The following is a 25,397-nucleotide window of genomic DNA, read 5'->3' as shown; positions in this document are numbered from 1 at the left end:
GTCAGGAAATAAAGAAGAATAGCAAAAGTACATATGTGGATAAATTAAAATGAGATCCACTGTATAAAAAAACAATATAAATGACAAAATATATATTAACATTATTAGAAAAATAGAATATATATTAAAATTTATTAGAAAAATAGAATAAAACTTGGTAGGAGGGTAAATGGAATTAGTTTTCAAAAGTCCGCACTTTACTATTAATTAGGGGAAAATATAAATTAATATTATAGTTTAATACATCAATAATGCATGATTTTAATTTTAGGGTAGCTATGAATAAAAATAGGAAAGCAGTAGAAAATTTCTGCTAACAGAGGAAAAACTGGAATAAAAAATTAAGTCAGGGAAAGTAACAGAAAATATATAGTGAAATGATAATTTTAAATTAAATTTTAATTAAATATGTTTGTAGATTATGAAGATTATAAATTACACAGTTATACTGTTGTGTGTTTTGTTTTGCTTTTTATTGCTCTTATTTATTTTATTCCTCAAAAGGATCAAGAACTGTAACAGTTTTTAACCAAATTGGATAATAATTATTATGAGGGAGGAAGAATCAGAGACTGATAGCAGAAACCACGTTATAATTTTGATATATTTACAGTTATACACAGTATACTATCATTAGTGTATAATTAACAAAAGTTCAAAATGTATGCATGCTAATGATTTCCTTTGTCATGCAAAAGCTTTTAAGTTTAGTTAGGTCCCGTATGTTTAAAGACAACCTACTGAATGGGACAAAATATTTGCAAATGATATGACCAATAAAGGGTTAATATCCAAACTATATAAGCACCTCAGTCAAGTTAACATGAAAAAAGCAAACAACCCGATTAAAAAATGGGCAGAAAACCTGAATAGACAGTTTTCCAAAGAGTGAATGCTGTTGCCCATCAGGCACATGAAAAGATGCTCAACATTGCTAGTCATAAGGGAAATGTAGCTCAAAACCACAATGAGATATCACCTCACACCTGACAGAATAACTATCATCAAAAAGAACACAAATAGGGCTTCCCTGGTGGCGCAGTGGTTGAGATATCAAGATCTATCTTGATATCTATCTTGATCTATCTAATATCAAGAAATATTAGAAACAAAATTATGGATATAAAGTATTAACAGCTAAATTATGCAGCTATTAAAAATGATTAATGTTATTACTAAATAATACTATTCAAATTGAAAAGGAAAAAAGGTGGCTAGCTGTGTTAACAGGTAGTTCAAAAATGAAAATGGCCAATAAAAATTAAAGAATCTAAATATTAAGTGAGAAATCATATGGCCTAATTGACCTTCAAAAACGTTTGGGCAGTTTCTTCTTTCCAGTTAAGGTTTTTGTGTGAGTCTGGTGAAAGAGGGCCTCCCAGGCACAACTTTTGGGAGTTTAAAATGATGTAGACTCTCCTAAATGTCATTTACAAACACATATTTGAAATCTTGAAAGTAATTGCACATTCAGCTCAAAATTTTTCCTTTTACGAATTTGACCTAAATAAGCAGAGATAATGAATACAAGGCTCTCTGTATGAGAATATACATTGACCTATTACATTATAATTTTGAAACCTAAGTATAGATATGATGCAGCTGTAGAGAATGGATTCAACTAATATTTTCCCTTGACAGTATCTACTTTTATTTATCTATTTCTTTATTGAAGTATAGTTGATTTACAATATTATATTAGTTTCAGGAGTACATTTTTCAGAATTTTTATAGATTATGCTCTTTTTAAAATTATTACAAGATAATAATAGCTATACTCCCCTGTGCTGTACAATATATTCTTTTTGCTTATCTATTTTATACATAGTAATTTGTATCTCTTAATCACATACCCCAAAATTGCCATTCTCTCCTTGCCTCTCCTCACTGGTAACCAGTAGCTTGTTTTCTACATCTGTGAGTCTGTTTCTATTTTGCTACATACATTCAACTGTATTATTTTTTAGATTCAACATATAAGTGATATCATACATCATTTGTCTTTGTCTGACTTATTTCACTATGCATAATTTCTTCAGGTCCATCCATGTTGATACAAATGGCAGAATTTCATTCTTTTTAACCACTGAGTAACATTCTATTGTATTTATATACACACACATATACCACATCTTCTTTACCCATTCATCTGTTGATGGACAGTTAGTTTCCTTCCATATGTTAGCTATCGTACGTACATACTGCTGCTATGAATGTTGGCGTGTATGTATCTTTTTGAAATAGGGTTTTCATTTTTTCCAGGTATATACCCAGGAGTAGAATTTCTGGGTCATATGGTAGTTCTATTTTAGTTTTTTGAGGCTACTCCATACTGTTTTCCATAGCGCTTGCACCAGTGTACATTCCCACCAGCAGTTCCTTTTTCTCCACATTCTCTCCAAAATTTGCTATTTGTAGGCTTTTGATGATAGCTATTCTGACAGGCGTGAGGTGATATCTCATTGTGGTTTTGATTTGCATTTCTCTAATGATTAGTCATATTGAGCATCTTTTCATGTGCCTGTTAGCCATCTGTACATCCTCTTTGGTATGTTAAACTTGTTTCTTTCTCTTTGATTTAGTCTTGGCAGGTAATATGTTCCTAGAAATTTTCCCATTTCTTCTTGGTTTTCCAATTTGATCATTCCTTGGATGTTAGACTTATTATTAATTTTGTGTTTATTTTGCTTGCATTTTCCATATTTTATTATTGAAAACATAATAGGTTTCATAAAGAATGTTTATTGACAATTATTGTGATACAACACTGTTAAAGCAAAGTGGTGCTCAGTATTGTTGAGTCAGTGTCAGTGGTGTATTGGAAACAACTTCTACTGGCTTGAAAGAACCCACTTGAGCATCTTTACCTAACTCTATGCTCAGGAATGTCATGCTGGTTGCTTGAAATTGACCATGGTGAATTTTTACACTGTGGAAATCTGAAAATGCTGCAAATCTGGCTTTTTATTATAGAATGCTAGTTGTTAAACAATTACTGTCACACCACAAGACTAAGAAAAAACAAATAAACATATTTCAGACAATATATTTAGTAAAATATTCACAATTCTCCTGAAAGTTGTAGTTAGATATCTATATATTTATTTCTTCACAAATAATAACATTCATATTTAATAGCAGCTAGCAAACATATTCTTTTCACAACTCTTATTTTGTTACTCTTGTCATCTTACTTGCCATTTAAGCCAAGTTACTGTTTTCATTTATTCTTGTCACTTTATTTAATGTTTACTCTCATATAGTTATGCAAAAGGCTCTAGTAAGATTCACACCTTTAGCAGTTAATGTTTATGGAGTAAATAGGTCCTAGAGTAATAACTATACGTTTGGTTGCACATAATAACATCATAAAATGAGAAATATATAAATATAACATGTATTAATAAAACTGCATCTTGCTGGGAGAAACTCAGGCTTTTTAAATCACAGGTGCTAATGCGATCTTACCTGCTGAGAGTAAGAGAAGCTGAACATTTTATGTAGGTATATAGGTACAACAGACACCGTGGACTTTGTACCAATGTTAACCAACCTAATCAATGAAGATTTTAAAAAGTCATAGGAAAAAATATATTTTACTTGGTATTTTTAATATGGTTTAAAACTATTTTTGTAGATTTCTATAAGCATTTTAATAGCTCCTCCTAAAAGGAAGGTTAGTTTTTTGAATTGTAAATGATTAGTCCCTATAATCCATTGTTACTCAAAGTGTAGTTCATGGATGAGTAACATCAGCATCACCTAGAGCTCATTAGAAATGTAGCTTCTTAGGGCCCACTCCAGACCTACTGAAACAGAATCTGCATTTTAACAAGAGGTCTATATAATATGTATAGGAAGTTTGAGAAGCAGCATTCAAATCCATTCTCATTGTCATCTTAGTAGACAATTTCTTTTTACTTGTTTTAATATCAAACATCAAAAATTTGATTATAAATCAAATATCTTAAGTGAAGGTGATTTATATTTTTCGGTCTTTATTATATCACTATAAAGTTATAAGAAACTATGTATGTAGTATATATGTTGTATATAATGCTATCTATTTAAATGTTATTTTACAGAGCTATATTTAGGCAAATACATATTATAGACCTATTCAGAAGAGTAGGAAGATCCATGTATTTGAGGGTCAGATTTTACTTGTATTGTTAGCCCCAACGCTAACTAGGTATCTCTCTCTCTCTCTGTGCCTCAGTTTCCTGAATCATAAATTATAGGGACTACTTTGTATATCTTTGGGGAAATTAGATGAGTTTGTAAAAGAAAGCAGCTGGCATGTATTGCTTGATAAAAATGTATCCATTCAAATCCATTAGTACCTAAATTTATGATGTCTGAAACATCTGCCTTTAAGTCAATATATTAGATGCATATAACCCATTTTGATAGTAAAAAATCTAAGCCACTAGCAAAAAGTTATATAAATTATTATAGATACTATGAATACTTTCAAAAACTAATAAGCTTGTTCTCTTAGGCTTTATTTAATCAATCCTCATAGGTAGCTTGAGATTCCACAAGGAATCTTGCCAGATCTTGCGTTATTTTCGATAGTATCTAAGGAGAGAATGTTATATATCTCGAATCCAAGTTCAAGCAAATTGCCTTTCATTCTTTACTAATTTAAAGCAATCTGTAACAGTGTTCGTCACAATGTTGTTAAAAACAGAAAAAGTTTAAACAACATGAATCTCCATATATATCTAATAGTTAAATCAAATATGGCACATTCATACATGGAGATAACTGACTGAAAATGTGCGTAAATATTTTTTGCAATAACAACTTATTTATGATATTTTTATATATTGTTTCTTCTGGAAGAATATAATTCAAACTAATAAAACTGATGATCTCTGGTGAAAAAGTTAATGATTGTTATTCACTTTTAATTACCTTTATTTTCTAATGAACAATTAAAAACAAACAATTTCTGATGTATATAAGTTAAATTATTATGTGGCACACCTTAAACTTGTGCAGTGCTGTATGTCAATTATATCTCTACAAAACTGGAAGAAAAAATAACCAAACCTCATCACTAAGCCTAAAACAAACAAAAAAGAAAAAAAATCCAAATATTCCATCATAGATTCTATCAAAGTTAATGATTAAAAAGACCCTCAAGGGCTTCCCTGGTGGCGCAGTGGTTGAGAGTCCACCTGCTGATGCAGGGTACATGGGTTCGTGCCCCGGTCCGGGAAGATCCCACATGCCTCAGAGCAGCTAGGCCCGTGAGCCATGGCCTCTGAGCCTGTGCGTCTGGAGCCTGTGCTCCGCAAATGGGAGAGACCACAGCAGTGAGAGGCCCGTGTACCATAAAAAAAAGAGACCTTCAAATTCAAGTTTAGAATTCCTTGAAGATTTTATGTAAAAATAACAATGCTTTTAATATGTTTACATATTTCGTCTGTGATGAGCATAGAAAATGTTATCTGTTTACTGGTTCATAGAAGTTAATACAATTACTTCAATGCATTATAAATTGATTCAGCCTCCCATTTTAATAGGAATAAAAACTCAATCCATCAAGATTACTGTGGAAAAAAGGGCCGTGTAATCTCTAAAAGGAAAAAGTAGCTGAACTCCTCTTCTTTCTTGGAGTTTATTTCTTCTAACGTTAATAACTTAGATATGTCTGACAATAGAAAAATAAATCAAGGTAAAGCTTAATGCATTGCAGAAAAGTCAGTTTACATTTTCACTAATATAGTTCTGTTAAACATAATCGTTTTATAAGTTAACAAAATATATAATAAAACAAAATATATAATAGAAAATAAAACTAACAATATTAGTGAATATTAAACTTATGTATTACTATCTTCAGGATTTTCTATAAGTAACATGTCTAAGTGTATTCTCCCTGGATTTGAATATTACTTCTGTGATTTGAAGAGACTGGGAAAGAGTATCTGTGAGTTGCACAACTGAAGGAAAATTAATTTGTCTGAGCTATTGAAAGGGACTTATTATTTCAAATAAGTTCTACAGAGAAAACCACATTACTAAAATAGAAGTAGCAAGTAATTAGCAGTATATTTGAATAGTCTTCAATTTCCTCATTTCATATAAATTATACAAAAGGAACATAGTTCAAGATTTATTCTTATTTTACAGATGTGTAATTTTCCAATTTTCACAGGGTTGTACATTTAGTATCTCTGATAGATCTCAAAGCCAGACCTCTTCTATCAAGTACCATGTGTTCTCCTATATATAATCATTTCTCTCTTAGTCTCTACATTTTTAAAATTTTAATTTATTTTTTTTATTGGAGTATAAGTGCTTTACAATATTGTTAGTTTCTACTGTACAGTGAAGTGAGTCAGCTATATGTATACATATAATCCTTCCCTTTTGGACCTCCTTCCCTACCCCCATTCCACCCATCTAGGTCATCAAAGAGCACCAAGCTGAGCTCCATGTGCTATACAGCAGGTTCCCACTATCTATTTTATACATGGTAGTGTATTTATGCCAATCCTAATATCCTAGTTCATCCCACCCTCCCCTTCCCCACTGTATGCACACGTCTGTTCTCTATGTCTGCGTTTCTATTCCTGCCTTGAAAATAGGTTCATTTGTAGCATTTTTCTAGATTCCACATATATGTATTAATATACAATATTTGTTTTTCTCTTTCTGACTTACTTCACTCTGTATGACAGACTCTAGGTCCATCCACATCTCTACAAATGACCCAGTTTCATTTCTTCTTATGGCTGAGTATTATACCATTATATATATGTACCACATCCTCTTAATACATTCATCTGTCGATAAACATTTAGGTTGTTTCCATGTCCTGGCTATTGTATGTAATGCTGCAATGAACATTGGGATACATGTGTCTTTTTGATTATGGTTTTCTCAGGGTATATGCCCAGTAGTGGGATTGTTGGGTCACATGGTAGTCCTATTTTTAGAACTATTTTGGTTCTATTTCTATTTTTTCAGTTCTATTTTAGTTTTTTTTAAGGAATCTCAGTACAGTTCTCCACAGTAGTTGTATCAATTTACATTTCTACCAACAGTGCAAGAGGGTTCCCTTGTCTCTGCACCCTCTCCAGCATTTATTGTTTGTAGATTTTTTGATGATGTTCATTCTGACTGGTGTGAGGTGATACCTCATTGTAGTTTTGATTTCCCTTTCTCTAATAATTAGTGATGTTGAGCAGCTTTTCATGTGCCTCTTGGCCATTTGTATGTCATCTGTGGTGAAACGTCTATTTAGGTCTTCTGCCCTTTTTTTTAATTGGGTTGTAAGTTTTGTTTTATATTGGGCTGCATGAGCTCTTTGTATATTTTGAAGATTAATCCTTTGTCCATTGCTTCTTTTGCAACTATATTTTCTCCCATACTGTGTATTGTCTTTTTATCTTATTTATGGTTTCCTTTGCTGTGCAAAAGCTTTTAAGTTTAATTAGGTCACTTTTGCTTAATTTGTTTTTATTTTCATTACTCTAGGAGGTGAGTCATAAAATATCTTGCTGTGATTTATGTCAAAAAGTGTTCTTCCTATATTTTCCTCTAAGAGTTTTATAGTGTCTGGTCTTATATTTAGGTCTTTAATCCATTTTTAGTTTATTTTTTGTGTACGGTGTTAGGTACTACTCTAATTTCATTCTTTTCCATGTAGTTGTCCACTTTTCCCAGCACCATTTATTGAAAAGTCTGTCTTTTCTCCATTGTATGTTCTTGCCTCCTTTGTCATAGATTAGGTGATTAGAGGTGTGTGGGTTTATCTCTGGGGTTCTACCCTGTACCACTTATCAATATTTCTGTTATTTTAGAGAGCTAGTTGGAAGCAGCTGAATAACACAGGGAGATCAGATCAGAGCTTTGTGTCCACTTAGAGAGGTGGGATAAGAAGGGTGGGAGGGAGATGCAAGAGGGAGGAGATATGGAGATGTATGTACATGTATAGCTGATTCACTTCGTTATACAGCAGAAACTAACACACTATTGTAAACAATTATACTACAATAAAAAAAAAAAGAATTCCTGTTTTTGTACCAGTACCATACTGTCTTGATGACTGTAGCTTTGTAGTATAGTCTGAAGTCAGGAAGCCTGATTCCTTCAGCTCCGTATTTCTTTCTCAAGATTGCTTTGACTATTCAGGGTCTTTTGTGTTTCCATACAAATTGTAAAATTTTTTGTTCTAATTCTGTTAAAAATGTCCTTGGTTATTTGATAGGAATTGCACTGAATCTGTAGATTGCCTTGAGTAGCATAGTCGTTTTCACAACATTGATTCTTCCAATCCAGGAGCATAGTATATCTCTTCATCTGTTTGTGTCACTTTTGATTTCTTTCATAAGTGTTTTATAGTTTTCACAGTACAGGTCTTTTTCCTCCTTAGGTAGGTTTATTCCTAGGTATTTTATTCTTTTTGTTGCGATGGCAAATGGGAGTGTTTCCTTAATTTCTCTTTCTGATCTTTCATTGTTAGTGTATAGGAATGCAGGAGATTTCTGTGCATTAATTTTGTATCCTGAAAACGTACCAAATTCATTGATTAGTTATAGTAGTTCTCTGGTGGCATCTTTAAGATTTTCTATTAATACTATCATGTCACCTGCAAACAGTGACAGTTTTACTTCTTTTCCAATTTGTTTTCCTTTTATTTCTTTCTCTTTTCTGATTGCTGTGGCTAGGACTTCAAATACTATGTTGAAAAATAGTGGTGAGAGTGGATATCCTTGTCTTGTTCCTGATCTTAGAGGAAATGCTTTCAGTTTTTCACCATTGAGAATGATGTTTGCTGTGGGTTTGTCATATATGGTCTTTACTATGTTGAGGTAGGTTCCCTCTGTGCACACTTTCTGGAGAGTTTTTATCATAAATGGGTGTAGAATTTTGTCAAAAGAACTGACTTTTAGTTTTATTGATTTTTGCTACTCTTTTCTTTGTTTCTGTTTCATTTATTTCTGCTCTGATCATTATGATTTCTTTCATTCTACTAACTGGGTTTTCTTTGTTCTCCTTTTTGTTGGTGATTTAGGTTTATGGTTAGATTGTTTATTTGAGCTTTTTCTTCTTTCTTGAGGTGAGCTTGAATTGCTATAAACTTCCCTCTTAGAACTGCTTTTGCTGTGTCCCATAGGTTTTGGATAATCGTGTTTTCATTGTCATTTTTTTCTAGGTATTTTTTTACTTCTTCTTTGACTTCTTCAATGATCTCTAGGTTAATTAGCAGTGCACTGTTTAGCCTCCATATGTCTGTGTTTTTTAAAGTATTTTCCTGTAACTGATTTCTAATCTTATTGGGTTGTGGTCAGAAGAGATGCTTCATATGATTTCAATTTTCTTAAATTTTCCAAAGCTTGATTTGTGACCCAAGATGTGATCTATCCTGGAGAATGTTCTATCCACACTGGAGAAGAATGTGTATTCTTCCACTTTTGGGTGGATTGTCCTATAAATGTCAATTAATTCTATCTCTTTATGTGATTTAAACTGTATGTGTCCTTAATTCTTTTCTCTCTGGATGATCTATCCCTTGGTGTATGTGGGGAGTTAAAGTCCCCCACTATTATTGTGTTACTGTCAATTTCCCCCTTCATGGCTGTTAACATTTGCCTTACGTATTGAGTTGCTTCCATGTTGGATGCATAAATATTTGTAACTGTTATGTTTTCTTCTTGGATTAATCACTTGATCATTATTTGGTGTCCTTCCTTATCTCTTGTAACAGTCTTTATTTTAAAGTCTATTTCATCTGATATGAGTATCGTTACTCCAGCTTTCTTGTGATGTCCATTTGCATGGAATATCTTTTTCCATCCCCTCATTTTCAGTCTGTATGTGTCCCTAGGTCTGAAGTGGGTGTCTTGTAGATAGCATATATACAGGTTTTGTTTTTGTATTAATTCAGCCAGTCTGTGTCTTTTGATTGGAGCATTTAATCCATTTACATTTAAGGTGATTACCAATATGTATGTTCCTATTACATTTTTCTTAATTGATTTTGGTTTGTTTTTGTGAGTCTTTTTCTTGTCTTATGTTTCCCACCTAGAGAAGTTCCTTTAGCATTTGTTGTAAAGCTGGTTTGGTGGTACTGAATTCTCTTAGTTTTTGATTGTCTGTAAAGTTTTTGATTGCTCCATCAAATCTGAATGAGATCCTTGCTGTGTAGAGTAATCTTTGTTGTACTTTTCTCCCTTTCATCACTTTAAATATATTGTGCCGATCTCTTCTGACCTGCAGAGTTTCTGCTGAAAAATCAGCTGATAAAGTTATTGGGATTCCCTTGTATGTTATTTACTGCTTTTCCCTTTCTGCTTTGAATATTTTTTCCCTTTCTGCTTTGTTACTTTGATTCATGTGTGTTGGTGTGTTTCTCCTAGGGTTTATTCTGTATGGGACTCTCTGTGCTTCCTGGACTTGACTATTTCATTTCCCATGTTAGGGTAGTTTTCGACTATAATTTCTTCAAATATTTTCTCAGACCCTCTCCCTTTCTCTTCTCTTTCTGGGACCCCTATAATTCAAATATTGGTGCATTTAATGTTTTCCCAGATGTCTGTGAGTCTGTCCTCTATTCTTTTCATTTTTTTTTCTTTATTCCACTCTCTGACAGTTATTTCCACCATTTTATCTTCCAGCTCAGTTATTTGCTCTTCTGCCTCAGTTATTCTACTATTGATTCCTTCTAGTGTATTTTTCATTTCAGTTATTGTATTGTTCATCTCTGTTTATTTGTTCTTTAGTTAGTCTAAGTCTTTGTTAAACATTTCTTGTATTTTCTCAATCCTTGCCTCCATTCTGTTTATGAGATTTTGGATCATCTTTACTCTCATTACTCTGAATATTTTTCATGTACGCTGCATATTTCCTCTTCACTTATTTGGTTTTGTAGGTTTTCAACTTGCTCCTTAATCTGTAACATATTATTTTGCTGTCTCATTTTTTTTTGATGGGTTGGGCTGTATTTTTGTCTTACTGGTTGTTTGGCCTGAGGCATCCAGCACTGGAGTCTGAAGGCAGTTGGGTAGAGTCAGATCTTGGTACCAAGATGAGGACCTCCAGAGACCTCATTCCAATTAATATTCCCTGGGGTCTGAGTTTTTCTGTTAGTACAGCAGTTTAGACTCAGCACTCTCACCACAGGACCTCAGGCTTGACCCCTGGCCTGGGCACCAAGATCCCACAAGCCAAACAGTACAGTTAAAGAAAAGAAAAAACAGGAGCAGTACAATAACAAAGAATAAAAAATAAAATAAAGTTGGAAAAATAAAAAATACATTAGGAAAAATAAAAATATAAGTGAAATAATTACAGCAAGCTAAAACAGAACCACAACAGAACAAAGGAGAAAAAAAAATGGGGGAACAAGCCAAAAGAAGCAGAACAATAACAAAGTATAAAGAATAAAATTAGAAAAATAAAAAAAAATCTATTAGAAAAAAGAAAATCTATAAATGAATAAACAACAACAAGGTAAAACATAACCACAACATAAAAAATAAAAACCCAGAAAAGGCCTTGGTTCCTGGGGGGTGAGCTTAGACAGGGGAAGGGTTTAGGCATGGGACAGGGCCTAGGCTCAGTATCCGTGTGGTTGGGAAAGGCAGCATGGCTGGAGGGGGGCCACCTTGGAGTGTGAATTTTGGAGGTAAGGGCCTGGGTGGGGTGGGGGTGGGGTGTTAGTTTAGTCCCAGCACAGTCAGAGGGTGTCTCAGAGTGTGGTGTGGAGAGGTTGGGCCCTGGGTGGTGGTTCAGGGATGGCTCTTAGTCTCAGCACCACCAGAGGGAGCCTTGGAGGGTGGAGGATTAGACTCAGGACCTCAGCAGGCTCCCTGGGGCCCAAGTGGACAGGGGAAACACTGGTCATTCTCCTTTCCTATCCTTCATTCTCCCAAGAGTCTCCCCCATCCCTGTTGATTCCCTAACTGTGGGGGGACACCTCCAGGAGTGGGAAACCCTTCCCTCTGCCAGCCGCCCCTGAGGGGCACCAGTCCCATCCTGCCTCCAGTTCTCCTGCCCCCTACCTGCCCCCCCACATCCCACCTGGTCACTCGGGGTTTCCTCTACACCCCTTAGGTGTCCATGGTCCCCCACCAGTGCCTGGCAGGTGCCCTAGTTGTGCAGAGACATGAACTCCATGTCCTCCTAGTCTGCCATCTTGATGCCACCTTCTCTTAGTCTCTTAAACTTTCTTCCATGAACATTTAGATTATTCTAATATAATTTACCATTTAAAAAAGTAGTTTATCATTTAATGGCATAATTAACCATTTTAATGAATGACTGCTTGTGTAATTCCCACTAGATACACAGTGACCACAAAATAAATAAATAATTGGCATGACTATGATTCTCTGTATAAGAGAAAATAATAATAGTAATTAGATAGAGGTAGTACTGTGAGACCCCAAAGACAGCATTAGTGCTCTATCCTTCAAAAAAATTTAGGTCACACTTAAATACTCATGGACCTTTTTTTTTATAATTCATAGAATAAATACTACAATAACAGTAGTATAAGATAACTCAATCATGAATGTTCAATTATTTTCTTGAAATATGTAGGTTGAGTAGCCACTATGTGCCAAAAATTGTGATTTTCAATATAAGGTCTATCAAGTATAAAACTGTCATATCTCACAGGGAAGATATAATTATGATTACCAAAATTTTAAAAGTTTAATATTTTTTGAAAAGACATAAAATTAGCAAGGTGGGCATTTGTAAAAGAAGAAAAAATTTTAACCTATGGAGAAGAGATAAAGATCCCAATAACATAACATCTCTTGTATGTGTAGAAGTATTCAATGAAGAAGAAATAAAATTTGGTTTTAAAGAAGGGATGAGATAAAAGAAATCTCGCTGTTATAAAATGAATCCAGTGACTTTTGCATTTAGATGTCAGGAACCACTGCAGTTCTTATAATTAGTGAATAAAGTTTGTTATATGGCTTGATAATTGCATTCTGCCTCCTAGGTCTCATATGTCCCACATTAAAACACTTTGTAATTAAAGTGTTTACAGTATCTTTATGTTGTATAATTAACTATAAATTTTAATCCCAGTGGAAACAGTACTATGACTTTCTCAGAAATGAATTGTGTATCTGATATGCTAAGAAACAATTCAGTTCCTGAGGTTAAGGCTCAAGTTGTTTTCATACAACTAGTTAACTGGGTTAATTGTCAATATTGAGTGACATTCTCATTTCAAGAGATTTTTAATAGCACTTTCTGGGTCAATAGATCTCAAGTGATTCAAATCTATCATAAAGTATAGTGTGTAATTTTAAAATATAAATAAAATTTTAGTTATACATTTATAATTTATAATAAAGTTATAAAAATAGGTTATTTTAAAAAAGTGGTTCATGAATACACTTGAGTTCATAAACATCATCTATTTTAAATTTTATTTGTTAATTTAATTTGAGGTATCATCAAGAAATTTCAGTCAAATTTAGCCAAGAATTTTTTCGTCAGGAAAATCCTAATAAATTTGTTTGCTGTATCTTATGCTACCAGTGGAAGGTCACAAACAGCATTACACAAAACAACGAATTTTTGGAACATAAAGAAAATAGTAAACAGATTACAAAATTAAATCTGAGTTTTCAAATATATTTTATACTTGCTGCTGTCTATTTTGCTGTTTGGCCACAGACAATACTAGGACCTTTTCATTTTCATCTGATTTTAGAAATTCCTCACTGAAAACACTTGAAGAGTTTTAGGCCAATAGTGTCACCAACAATTAAATAATTATTATACTAAATATTATAAATAATTAAGTTATTGTTATAAAAAAATCACCAGTGGGTATATTAGAAAATATTTTGGCACGCATTTGTGTAGCCATACTAAAATAAATGATCAAGTACTAATATAACTTTTTGCACATTAAAATTACTTGGTTCAGTTATTGCAGAGCCTTATATTCTTAGCAATCTCTCAAAACAAATGAAGATAATTCAGATAATAAGGACTCAAAAATTGTGTTGAGTAACTAAAAATGCATTTTCAATTCACCAGTATATAGGAAGTATAGTGTTTCAATAGGGTGTGCAACCTTTACTGTTAATTAATTGATATTATTGCCCAAATTTCTGGGTATAGCTTTCTGCTAGATTGGGAAGGGGACAAACCCAGGATCTCAGTGGACATTGTGAAAAATTCCAGAAAAAGTGGCCAGGGATCTAAAATTCTACAGTGATAGTGAATCTCTCACTTTTAACTTGCAGAAAATATAAAAGCCCCAGACCATCAGTTAGATGTTGCTTGTCCCATTCCAGGAATATGAGCCAGAATCCAAATACAAATTACATTGCAAAACAGAAATGAGGACATAACCAGAGTAACATAACCTTAAATGCTTTTATTCAACTGGAGACTCACTGAGGGGAGGAATTATATTTTAGACATTTTTGTATCCTCAGAAAATTGTTCTGTAAATTTTGTGGGTTATATATTTATATATTTGGTAAATGAATATTATTAATTACCACAGAGAAAGAAAAATCTAATGTTGAGCCCTGTCTTACTAGGAGTACAGGATTTAAATGGGACAGATAAGGAAGCCCCTATTTTTAGCTCAGCTAATCCAACAAAATTAAAGGCGTATTTTTCAAAAGAGTAAAAAAAAACAAAAAAACGGCATGGTAAGGAATTGGTCAAAAGTGAGAAATTCTTCAGTTTTGGATGCAATGGGTATTATTACTGTTATTCTTTACAAGAATCAGGATTCCACTTCTGTAGTTTTCCTTAATGCACACTTCTTGTATTTGTAGATACTTTATTTTTAATACAGTTACTGTTTATTTTTTCTTTCCTCTTTTACAGGGTCCATTATCACAAACACAAACAGAAAATAAAAAAAATACAACCAGTAAGATAAAGGTATGTTATTTTTTTTTAGTATCATCCAGATTTTTCATATTAACATGAGATAATGTGTGCATACATATGCACACAAGAACATACACACACATATATGCACAATGGGAGAACACAATCCTGATTTGCTATCTTTCTAAAATACTTCAGTATATTTAGAGAACATGATTAATCTATCACATTTTAATGGTCTCAAAATTTTCCATTGTGTGGTAGTAATACAATTTTACTTTTTGTTTATTTTAAAAATTTTTATTATTTTTTTAAAATTTATTGTAGTATAGTTGATTTACAATGTGTTAATTTCTGCTGTATGCAAATTGACTCAGTTATACATATATATATATTATTTTCCATTATGGTTTGTCACAGGATATTGAATATAGTTCCCTGTGCTATATAGTAAGACCTTGTTATTTATCCATCCCATGTATAAAAGTGTGCCTCTGCTAACCCCAAATGCTTAGCATCTAATATAATTTCAATTTTTGCTTCTATTAACATAACTTTATGAAACCTTGTAACTGTATGTCACACTTTTATAATTTATGTTTAATAAGTTCAATGAAAAGGAATAATTTAGTCAAACAAAATATATTATTAAACTATTTCTAAAAGGTGCCTGATAGACATCTGAAAAAATTACCATTTAATATTTATATATACAACAGTATTCATATCAGTTCATTTTAGTCAGTGATAAATATTGCTACCCATTTTTAGCTTTGATTAGTTAACAGGAAAATGAGACACCTAACCATTTTTAAAACTCCATTTACTTGATAACTTACTGAGGTTAAACACTTCTTTAAATGTTTATTAGTCATTTAAATCATTGCTTTTATAAATTACACTAAGTACATTTTTCTATTTTTCTACTAGTTAATATTTTATTAATTTATAAGATCTGCTAATGAAATAGTAACACTCACCTCATAGCTGTCATATATAATGCAAATGTTTCTAAAATTCTTCTTTGCTTTTCAAATAATTGTTATACATTTAAATATGTTCCTTAATTGTCACCATATTTGTATCATTAGTTCTTCTCCAGTCAAAAATTCTGTGTATATTTGCATATAGCAGTCAAAAATTCTGTGCATATTCACATATAGCAGTCTAATGTTTGCTAATTCTTCTTTTAACTAATTTACACATTTACTCTAAAATGAATGTGTTTTCAGTAAATATGGATAGGAATCTAACTTTAGAAAGTATATCAAAGCCATTTATTAAATTATCTATTTTATTTATATCTCCTATATTTGGGCATTTTTTTAATATTTTGAATTATTCAATCAAAATATATGTTGGTATTTTGGTAGATATACTGATCAATTAGTAGATTAGATAGATTTTAATAAAATATCACCTATGAAATACTACTTTGTTTTTAATTTTTGCTTCTCAGAAAAAGTTATATGCGTTATTTTTTATTACACATCACATTAATCCTATTTATTTAAATTTGATTCTTTGGGTTATCTTCAAAAGAATAATCATATCACCAATAAATAGAAATATTTATTTCTCTTCTTTCAAGGATAATGACACATTTTTTCTTGTCTAGCTGCTAGAATTTCTAGAAAAAATGTTAAACTATTGTCATGCTTGCAAGAACTGTGATCTTATTTTAATTATTAGTAAGAATGCTTCATCATTAAGTAAACTCAATGTTTGTGTGGTTCATGAATATATCTATGTAAATGTTTATATAAATTTATTGAATTTTATTAAATCACTATGAAAATAATTAAAATTTCCTCTGTACTATTTATATGATGCATTTAATTAGATTTTCTATATGTTGAAATGTTCATTGAATACATTAATATTGAGAGTTAACTAAATTCTTAGTATAGAATGAATTCAATTACTAATTGCTTATATATGGATCCCAAATATTTCTAAGTAATATTTTGTCATGGACTTTTTCTCAATGATGTTGTTATTTTCTATGTTTTGTCACATTACAGAATAAAAGGTATTTAAAATGGAATAAGAAGTTGTATATTATTTGGGAAGTGTTTAAAATGTAAAAAATTATCTAATATTAGAATATTTGAATGAAAGAATTCCTGACGTGTCTGAATCTCAATATTTTGGGGAAAGAGATTTTCTTTTAATATATTTTATTTTTTTCTTCTGGAGTTACACTCTTGTTCAAGGTTTTTCACTTATTAAGTTAGCATTTTGTATTTAACTAAAGAACTGTTCAGTTTAGTGTTCTCTAATGTAAATTGAAAAAAAATAGACTCCAATTTTAAAATAATTAATCAGGAATGCATCTTTTTTTTTATTTTTATGCTATGTGTGTTCCATTTTCTTTTTGATTAGACATTTAAGGAGTTGTAGCTTATCAGTATTTTTAAAGAAGCACCTTTAAAAAGTCTTTAAAGTATAATATAAATATTATAAAATTCTCCCATTATAAGAATTCAGCTCAATTTTTTTGGTAAATTTATAGAATTGTGCAATGATAACTACATTCCAGTTTTAGAAAATTTCCACTGCCCTGAAAAATTTCCCCATTCATCTTTGCAGTCAGTATCCTCTCCTACTCCCAGCATCAAGCAGTGACTTCTCTGTGTTTTATTTATACATTTGCCTTTTCTAGAATTTAATATAAATTGTATATCTAGTGTGTAATCTTTTCTGTTTGACTTCAGGTGCTGTAAAATCTTCAACTTTGTTCATCTTTTCAGAAAAAAAAAATTGACTATGTTATTTTTCATTCCTTTCAGTTTCTATTTAAATGCTGGTAATTTTGATTAGGATTGCATGAAATCTGTAGATAATATTTGGAAGAATTGACATTTTAATATTGTACCTGTCCATCCAGGAACACAATATCTCTTCATTTTTTTTAGGTTTTCTATATATTTGTTCTCAGCAAAAATATGTTATTTTCAGTGCACAGGTCTAGCTCATATTTTGATAAATCTATTTTTATATATTTCATTTTTAGTACTAATATAAATGACAGTGTTTTACAATTTCAATTGTTTTATTTTTTTCATTGTGGTTAAAAAACCATAACATGAAACCTATCTTTTTATAAATTATTAAGTGTACAGTATAGTATTGTTAACTATATGCACATTGATGTACAGCAGAACTCTGGGACTTCTTTTTATTATGCATGAGTAAATCTCTATATTCATTTAAACAGCAACTCCTCATTTTCCCCTTCCTGCAGTTCCTGGTAACCACCATTCTATTTTCTGCTTCTATAAGTTTGACTATTTTAGATTCCTCATGTAAGTGAAATCACACAAGTTTTGTCCTTCTGTGATTGGTGATCTAAAAAGAAGGAATGCTTCAGAAATTCTTTGCATATTTTATGGTTCCATATAAATTTTAGGATTATTTCTATTTCTGTGAAAAATGTTGTGGGTAATTTCATAGGGATATCATTAAATCTGTAGGTTGCTTTGGGTAGTAGGGCCATTTTAACAATATTAATTCTTCCAATCCAAGGGTATGGGATTGTATATCCCATATACAATGGGATATACATTTTTTTGTATCATCTTCAATTTCCTTTATTACTGTTTTATTGTTCTTGGCATATAGGTCTTTCTCCTCCTTAGTCAGGTTTATGCCTAAGTGTTTTAATTTTGATGTGATTTTATTTAATTTTTAATTTTTTTTTTTAAATTTATTTTGGTACGTGGGCTTCTCACTGTTGTGGCCTCTCCCGTTGCGGAGCACAGGCTCCAGACACGCAGTCTTAGTGGCCATGGCTCACAGGCCCAGCCGCTTTGTGGCATGTGGGATCTTCCCGGACCGGGGCCCAAACCTGCGTCCCCTGCATCTGCAGGCGGACTCTCAACCATTGTGCCAACAGGGAAGCCCCTGATGTGATTTTAAAAGGGATTGTTTTTCTTTTTTATATTCTCTTTCTAATATTTTCATTTTAGTGTAAAGAAATGCCATCAATTTCTGTATGTTAATCTTGTATCTTGCTACTTTGCTGAATTCATTTATCAGTTCTAGAAGTTTTTGTGTGGAGTCTTTAGGGTTTTCTATATATGATATCATGTCATCTGCATATAATGATAATTTTACCTCTTCCCTTCCAATTTGGATACTTTAATTTCTTTTTCTTGTCTGGTTGCTGTGCCTAGGACTTCCAATACTATGGTGAATAGAAGTGGTGAGAGTGGGCATCCTTGTCTAATTCCAGATTGTAGCAGGAAGGCTTTCAGCTTTTCACCATTGTGTATTATGTTGGCTGTGTGTTCGTTATAAATAGTTTTTGTTATGTTGAAATATATTCCCTCTATACCCACTTTGGTAAGAGTTTTTATCATGAATGTATGTTGAATTTTATGAAATGCTTTTTTTTACATCTATTGAGATGATCATGTGTTTTTTTGTCTTTTCTTTTGTTATTTGTGTATGTTGAACCATCCTTGTCACCCTAGGATGAATACAACTTAGTCATGTTGTATGATCTTTTTTATAAATTGGATTTGGTTTGCTAATATTTTGTTGAGAATTTTTATATCTATATTCATCAAAGATATTGGCCTATAATTTTCTTTTTTGGTAGTGTCTTTGTCTGGCTTTAGTATCAGCATGATGGTGGCTTTATAGAATGTCTTTGGGAGTGTTTCCTCCTCTTCAATCTTTTGGAACAGTTTGAAAAGAATTGGTATAAGTTCTTTGTATGTTTGGTAGAATTTGCCTGTGAAGCCATCTGGTCTTGGACTTTTGTTTGTAGGGAGTTTTTAAAATTACAGATTCTATTTCACTTCTAGTGATTGTTCTGTTAAAATTATCCATTTCTTGATTCAATTTTAGTGTGCTGTATGTTTCTAGGAACTTGTTCATTTTTGAAGAAATTTCATGTTTTATGTAGTGATTTATGTAGTGATTGCATCAGTTTGCATTCCGAATAACAGTGTATAAGGATTCTAATTTCTCTAACTCCTCATCAACACTTGTTATTTTAGGGTTTTTTTCCTTTTTTTTTTTTTTTAAATAATGGCTATCCTAACAGGTGTGAGGTAACATCTCTTTGTGGGTTTGATTGTCATTTCCCTGATTATTAGGGATGCTGGACGTCTTTTTATATATCACGTACTTTTTATGTACCTATTCTGGCTAGGACTTCCAGTACTATTGAGTTGAAGTAGCAAGAGTGGGCATTCTTGTTGTGTGCCTGATCATAGAGAAAAAACTTTCAGTTTTTCACCATTGACTGTGAAGTTAGCTGTGGGCTTGTCATATATGGTCCTTATTATGTTGAGGTAATTTTTTTACATTCCTAGTTTGTTGAATGTTTCTTTATCATGAAAGAGCATTGGACTTTGTTAAATGCTTTTTCTATATCTGTTGAAATGATCATGTGATTTTTATCCTTCATTCTGTTAATGTGGTGTATCATATTGGTTGATTTTTTTTATGTTGAACCAACCAAGCATCCCAAAGATGAATACCTCTTGGTCATGGTGTATACTTCTTTTAATGTGCTGTTGAATTTAGTTTGCTAGTATTTTGTTCAGGATTTTTGCATCTACATTCATCAAGAATACTAGTTTATAGTTTTCTTTTCATGCAGTGTCTTCATCTGGCTTTTGAATCAGGGTAATATTAGCCTCAAAATAATTGTTGGGATGTGTTCTCTCCTCTCCCAATATTTGGAAGAGTTTGAGAAGGATTGGTATTAATTTTTCTTTAAATATTTGGTAGAATTCACCGGTGAATCCATCTGGTCCTGGGTTTTCATTTTGAGGGTTAATTTCACTACTAATTCAATACCTTACTAGTTATAGATCTGCTCAGATATTCATGATTCAGTCTTGGTAGATTGTATGTTACTATGAATTTACTAATTTATTCTAGGTAATCCAATTTATTGGTGTATAATTATTCATAGCAGTCTCATAATCATTTTTATTTTGGTTTCATTGGTTGTAATGTCTTCTGTTACATTCCTTTTAAAAAATAAATTTGTTTGTTTATTTATTTATTTTTGGCTGCATTGGGTGTTTGTTGCTGTGTGTGGGCTTTCTCTAGTTGCAATGAGCTGGGACTACTCTTCATTGTGATGTGTGGACTTCTCATTGTGGTGGCTTCTCTTGTTGAGGAGCACAGACTCTAGGCACGTGGGTTTCAGTAGTTGTGGCACACGGGCTTAGTTGCTCTGTGGCATGTGGGATCTTCCTGGACCAGGGCCTGAACCCATGTCCCCTGCATTGGCAGGTGGATTCCCAACCACTGTGCCACTAGAGAAGTCTCTACATTTCTGATTTCATTTATTTGAATCTTATATACTTTATTAGTTTAGCCGAAGCTTTGCCAATTTTGATTAAAACAACTTAAAATAAATTTATTTATTTATTTTGGCTGTGGTGGGTTTTTGTTGCTGTATGCAGGCTTTTTCTAGCTCTGGTGAGTGAGAACTACTCTTCGTTGTGGTACATGGGCTTCTTATTGTGGTGGCTTCTTTCGTTGTGGAGTATGGGCTCTAGGCATGCGGTCTTCAGTACTTGTGGCATGTGGACTCTAGAGCTCAGGCTCAGTAGTTGTGGCTCACAGGCTCAGTTTGCTACATGGCATGTGGGGTCTTACCAGATCAGGGCTTGAACCTGTGTGCCCTGCATTGTCAGGCAGATTCTTAACCACTGCACCACCGTGGAAGTCCCTAAAAAAAAAAAACTTTTAATATTATTAATTTTTTACTGTTTTCTCTATTTTTAAATTTCTGCTCTAATCTTTATTATTTTTTTCTTTCTTTTAAATTTGAGCTTAGTTTTTTTTTTCTTTTTTCCTAGTTCCTTAGTGTAAAATTAGATTATTTATTAGAGATCTTTCTTCTTTTTTTAATGTTGGCATTTACTGCTGTAAACCTCCCTCTTATTATTGGTTTTACTACCTTCCTTCTGTTTCAGTATTTTGTAATTTCATTTTTGTTTATCTCAATATATTTTCTAGATTTCAAGATATTTCTGATTTTTTTCTTTGACCCATTGGGTGTTCAAAAGTGTATTATTTAATTTCCATGAATTTGTGAATATTTCTGTTTTCCTTCTGCTATCAATTTCTGGATTTATTCTATTGTGGTGGAAAAAATTCTTAGTATAATTTTAAACTTTTAAAATCTGTTAAGACATATTTGGTAACTTAACATATGATCTATCCTGGAGAATGTTTTGTACTTGATTGAGAAGAATGTGTAGTCTTCTCCTGCTGTGGGGGATGTTCTGTATATATCTATTAAGTTTATAGAGCTGTTCAAGTCCTCTATTTCATTATTGATATCTGTCTAGATATTTTACACATTATCAAAAGTGAGGTATTGAAATTTTTACTGTTATTTTGATGCTTTCTATTTTCCCTTCAGTTCTGTCACTATTTGTTTCATATATATGATACCTAGATGTCAGGTGTATATATATTTATAATTTTTATATCTTCCTTGTTAATTTACCCTTTGGTCATTATATAATGTCCTTTTTTTCTGTTGTATCAAATTTTGTCTTAAAGTCTATTTTTCCTGTTATAAGTATTGTTACCTTTATTCTCTTTGTTTACTACTCACATGGCATATATAATACCATTATTTCACTTTGTATGTCCTTAAATCTAAAGTGAATGCCTTGCAGACAGCATACAATTGTATCCTCACTTGTTTAGTCCTTTCAAACATTCTGTCTTTTTATTGGGGAGTTTAATTCATTTTATATTTAAATTAATTTCTGATGGAGTAGAACTAACCATTGTCATTTTGTTAATGCTCTCTCTGTCTTATAGCTTTTTTAATCCCCTTTTTTCTATCATGCTATGTTCCTTTATGTTTCAGTAATGTATTTCTTGTAATGTTTTAATTCCTTTCTCATATTATTTTGTGTATCTTCTATATGTGTTTATTTTGTGATTATAATCGGATCTACAAAAGACTTCTTATAGTTATTTTATTTTAAGCTGGTAACAATTTGAATCACATACACAGACTTACTCCTACTTCTCCATCCACACATTTTATGTTATTGATGTTACATACTACATCTTTGTATATTATGTATCATTAACATACTTTGTAGTTTTAGGTTTTTTTAAAAAAATATTTTTGTCTTTTAACTTTTATACTAGAATTAAAATTGATTTCTCTTTCACCATTACACTATTAGAGTATTCCATATTTGTCCTTACATTTATCTTTTTAGTGATATTTATACTTTCACATATTTTTGTGTTTTTGTCTAGCATCCTTTTGCTTCAACTTGAAGGATTCCTGTTAGCATTTCTCTCAAAGTAAGTTTAGTAGCAATGAATACCTTCAGCATTTATTTTTCCTTCAACATTTTGAATATATCATCTCATTAAGCAAGGATGCTGCTAAGATATCCACTGATAGTCTTATGGGGGCTGCCTTGTATGTGATGAGTTTCTTTTCTCTTCCTGATTTCAAAATTATTTCTTTTTATTATTTGACAATGTGATTATAATAAGTCTTTATGTGGACTTCTTTAGTTTCATCTTAGTTGGATTTTTTTGGGCTTATTGAATTGGAACATACATTTCTTTCACCATATTTATGAAATTTTCTATCATTATTTCTTCAAATAAGTTTTCTTTCCCTTTTTCTCTCTTCTGAGATTCCCAAAATGTGTATATTCATCCAACTGATTTATCACATAAGGCTTAGGCATTCTTCATTTTTCCCATTCTTTTTTTCTTCTCTTACTGGATAATTTCAAATGACCTGTATTCAATTTTCTGTTCCTTTCTTGTGTTTCATCAAGTCTGTTCTTGACCTCTTCTACTGAACTTTTCAATTTAATTATTGTATTCTTCATCTTCAAATTTTCTGCTTGAAATTTTTTGTATTGTCTCTCTTTAATATTCACACATCATTTTCCTGTGCCTGTCTAGCATCTTTATGATGGTTATTTTGAATTCTTTGTCAGGTAATTCATATACCTCCATTACTTAGAATCATTTCTGGAGATTATTTTATTCCTTTGATTGGGAAATGTATTCATATTTCTTTTTGTATCTTGTAACTTTGTGTTGGAATGTGTGCATTTGAAAAAAGACTCTTCCAGTCTTCATGGATTGGCTTCATACAGTGAAAGACTTTCACAAATGAGATTTTGAAGGTCTCTCAAATCTTTTCTGTGGATACATATTTTCTGCCCTTCTGTGTCTAAATTCTCAGAGATTTGCCAGTTCATTTTATCAAGTGTTTGTAATCTCTTCCTCCTTCTGGTATCAATCTGTGGTACTGCAGTTTCTTTGCAGGTGCTTTAAGCCACCGACTTCTCTTTTGTTATTAGCAGCTACCAGACATTTAGAGTATGAATGGTCTTGCCAGCATTCCTGAGGAGAAGAAAGTGAGACCACTCATCAGGCAGCTCCCTGAAAAGCCAGAATATTTGATACATACTCCAACTCTTTTTCTCCCCACAGTGAAGATGAAAGGTGGGGTTTTCTCCTGCTTGTTCAGTACTGAGGTGAAGGGGAAGGCTATGGTGAGTGAGTGTCACAAATTATCATACTCAGTTTGATGTAGCTGGTTTCATGCTTGCATGGGGTACCAGAGCCTCTTAAGTGATTTCTGGATTTCTCACACAGGGATTGGTCTGTGTATTGTTGTTGAATTGATGTCACCTTTGGGGCAAGGAGGTTCTGGAGCTTCCTCTTCTTCCAGCTTGCTGACATCACCCTCTCCATAATTTCCATTCTTAAATTTTACTTGTTAACATGTATAAATGTAAAGGATGTTTTTAAAAGGATCTTATAATCTTCAAACTCTCTAAACTGATTAGTTCTAGTAGCTTTTTTGGTACACTTCTGAGATGTTTCTATACATATGATGATGCCATTTGTGAATAAATATATTTTTTACTTCTTCCTTTCTAATTCTGTATTTTTTTTATTTTTTTTTTTTTTATTTTTTTTTTTTTTGTGGTACGCGGGCCTCTCACTGCTGTGGCCTTTCCCGTTGCGGAGCACAGGCTCCGGACGTGCAGGCTCAGCGGCCATGGCTCACGGGCCCAGCTGCTCCGCCGCATGTGGGATCTTCCCGGACCGGGGCACGAACCCGCGTCCCCTGCATCAGCAGGCAGACTCTCAACCACTGCGCCACAAGGGAAGCCCTAATTCTGTATTTTTAATATTGACTTTTTATCCTTTTGTACTATTCAGAATGTTATGTACTATATTGAGTAGAAGTATTGAAAAATTACATCTAGATATCTTTACCTTTTTCCCAATCCTAAGCATAAGTATGCAGTCTTTCTTCATTTTACTCTTTCAAGATCAGGACCATCATTCTTATAGAGCTCATGGTTGTGGGGATGGAAAACACAAAATCCCCTATCAGTTATTGGGAGTGATGGCATGTGGGGCCATATACTTACTGGAGACAGAACATCTTTTAATAGTCTCTGATTTAATACATACACTGATTTCTGTGTTTGGTACCATATACTTTCAGAGTGTTTCCTCTAAACTGATGATTTAGTTTCACTTTTTTAAGGCACTTGGAA

This window comes from Grampus griseus (genome assembly GCF_964374135.1).
Source record: "Grampus griseus genome assembly, chromosome: 15".
NCBI lineage: Eukaryota > Metazoa > Chordata > Mammalia > Artiodactyla > Delphinidae > Grampus > Grampus griseus.
The sequence above is the reverse complement of the archived record's forward strand: the minus strand, read 5'-3'. Positions refer to the sequence as shown.